We start from the raw sequence: 2648 nt of genomic DNA, 5'->3' as shown, positions 1-2648 counted from the left end.
GAGAGAGAGAGAGAGAGAGAGAGAGAGAGAGAGAGAGAGAGAGAGAGAGAGATTGTACAAACCAAGTGTTCCCACCCTAATAAGGCACATACTTTTTTTTTCTTTAATAAGGGCTATAAATCTCAGCTCCTTGACCATCCCTTAAGCAAAAGAAAGAAAGAAAGAAAAAAAAAAAAAAAAAAGGCAGGAAAAGCCCAAGAAATCTCAGAGCCTGCAAACGTGCACCTTTCCCCCCATCATCTCTACACAGGCTCTTTCAGGGCTCCATTAGTCACGTACCAATGCTGTGTGGTGTCTACGTGTGCATTTACATACTGTGTTGGGATGGTAGCTTCCTGCAAGCGTCTCTGCTTTTGGCTGCCATGAAGGGAGGAAGCTGCTATCCCACTGTGGTAGCTCAGTGACTGCATTGTGTTCAGGAGCTGATCTGCCTCAAACCAGTTTCAGCCGGTTCTGGTCACCCTACATAAAAAAGCTATGGCAACCCTCGCTGAGTTGCCAACAAGTCCCTGAGAATCAGCACAGGGTGGGAGCTTGCTGAGGGTTGCCTCTCCCTTTTAGGGCTTCCTGAGGAGGGAAAGGTCATGTGTGTGTGTGTGTGTGTGTGTGTGTGTGTGTGTGCCCCCTCCACACAAGCACAGGACCCTGGAAATGCTCACCACACGAGCCCCCCCACAGCCCCTCAGGGCTCATATCCCTCTCCCCCTCCACCCCGAAGCCCACCGCAGACACTGGTTTTCCCCCTCCTTCTCTTGCCCCCACTTACCTCCCACAACCTGGCTCAGATCTTTGTGTACGTGTGTGTCAGTGTGTGTTCCCTGTGTTGGTGGCTGACAAAAGAGCCCCCAAGAAAGCCAATCTATGTGTGTCTCCTCACACAGGATGCGTCGGCTGCAGGAGCCGGCCTGGCCTCCTAGCAGAGTGGTGCTGCTTGTTGACCAGGCTCCTCTCTGCCTGTCACCCCCCACCCCACCCAGCCCCCTCCTCCCTTCCGTCCTTCTCCTCTCTCTCCCAGCCCTGTCACCACCACCACCAGCAGCAGCCCCCCCAGTCTCCTCCTCCTCCAACCTTCTCTTCTTTCAAGCNCCTGGGGGGGGGGGGAGAGGTCCAAAATCCCTTCACCTCTGGGTAGCACACTGGTGAGGTTGTGGGGCGTTAGGGGACAAATCAAGGGACAGTAAGGGAAGAGGGGGCACCCAGGCCTTGGGAAAATCATCTGTATCCAACCAGCTCTGGGGGGGGGGGGGGGGCGAGCCGGCGCTCACGTGGCCCCCACTGGAGCTGGTGGGGCCTAGCCACAGCGGTCCTGCCTCGGCCCCCCCTCCAGACGCCGGCTGGGGCGCGAAGGCCGCCTGTCCCCAAAGCCAGGGTGGGACAGGCCGCCGCACTCAGGCCAATAGGGCCTGAGCCTCGCGCTCGCCGTGACCCGAGGGGTGGCACGAGGGGCCCAGATGCCCCCTCCCGCCCGCGTCCGCCCGCACCCTCGCGGCCCCCTGTCCCAGGCGCACACCCACCCCCTGGCCGGCCGGGCCTCCGCAGCGCTCAAGCCCGGGTGTCCCGGCCGTGGCTCGGGCGACCTCTGCTCCGCGCGCCGCCGGCGGCTGCTGCTGCTGCGCCCGCTGCAGTGCGAGCGGCGGCGGCGGCTTCCATGCTACGGGCGTGTCGCGCCTCCCCGCCGCCGGGGTCTGTGTGCAAGAGCGGAGCGGGGCCTCGCCGCCCTTAGGGCTCCTCGCCGCCGCGGCCTCGCGGTGCGCCCGGACCGCCGGCCCCGCTCCCCCGGGCGCGGGCTCTAGGCCGCGCGGCGGCGGCGGTGGCGGTGGCGGTGGCGGTGGCTCGGCCCGGGCCACGCCGGGGCCTAGCGCTCGGGCCGCCCGGGCGGCGAGCGAACAAAAGGGAGCGCGGCGAGGGGGAGGGGGCGCCGTGGGGGAAGGGAGCCCGAGCCGGGCTGCGGAGCGCGAAGCCCGCGGCCGCGACGCCCCTGCCGGCCCGCGGCGCCTCGCCGGCCCGGGTTGGAAGGCTGCGGGCGCACGGCCCGAGCCGGCCCGGAGGTGCTGGTGGCGGTGCTGGGGACGGGGCCGAGCGGGGGGCTGCTTTGCTGTCTTTTCAAACGACACTTGAGACTCTCACCCAGTCCTTTTCCATGGCCCCAAGCCGCGACTTACTGGAGTGGAAGGAAGCAAGGCCTCGCCAAAGATGGTTGAAAAAAAAAAAAAAAAAATGCCCGTGAGCCTCTCTACCCAGGATCTTGAAGCCAAGGTGGTGGTTGTGCTGTCCTCCTCGTAATGGTGGCAATAAGTAAGAAGAGAGCACGCTATCTTCAGATAAATTCAATCTGAGATTCTCCCAGGAGGTGGAAGAAAGGGCTCCCTTCTGTTAGCTAGTGGTTTGGAGCCCTTTTCGCCTTAAACTGAGCCACAAAAGAATGGAAGACACCCCTGGGGTGGGGAGAAAGCCCTGGTGTAAAAGACACACGTTTTGCTTTCAGAGAAAAAGCCACTGGGGCCAGATTGAAGCATGGCATGTTCGGTTCCTGTAGGGTGGTGGTGGTTGTTGTTGTTGTTGTTGTTTTTAAACTGGGGGGGGGGGTGATATTGAGTAACCACGATGTAATAGCTGGGTCTTTACGTTCTATAAGGGAGATAGTGCAC

At 61.6% G+C, this 2648-nt stretch overlaps 1 protein-coding gene across 4 annotated transcripts in view; it reads right to left on the bottom strand.

Annotated features, from left to right (window-relative positions):
• Znf532 (zinc finger protein 532) overlaps positions 1-2193 on the bottom strand; it is a 107397-nt gene extending 105204 nt beyond the window's left edge. Inside the window, exon 1 of one of the 4 annotated variants that reach the window (XM_029546830.1) lies at positions 2163-2193. The gene's annotated coding sequence lies outside the window, so the exon portion shown is untranslated. Of the gene's footprint in view, positions 1-92; positions 111-766; positions 933-1514; positions 1816-2162 lie in introns of those variants that run through there. The other 3 variants (XM_021214564.2, XM_029546829.1, XM_029546831.1) reach the window with 3 other exon arrangements.
• Positions 2194-2648: the final 455 nt, after the last annotated feature.

Source organism: Mus pahari, chromosome 15 (assembly GCF_900095145.1).
Source record: "Mus pahari chromosome 15, PAHARI_EIJ_v1.1, whole genome shotgun sequence".
Lineage (NCBI taxonomy): Eukaryota > Metazoa > Chordata > Mammalia > Rodentia > Muridae > Mus > Mus pahari.
This window is presented reverse-complemented; position numbering and strand designations above follow the sequence as displayed.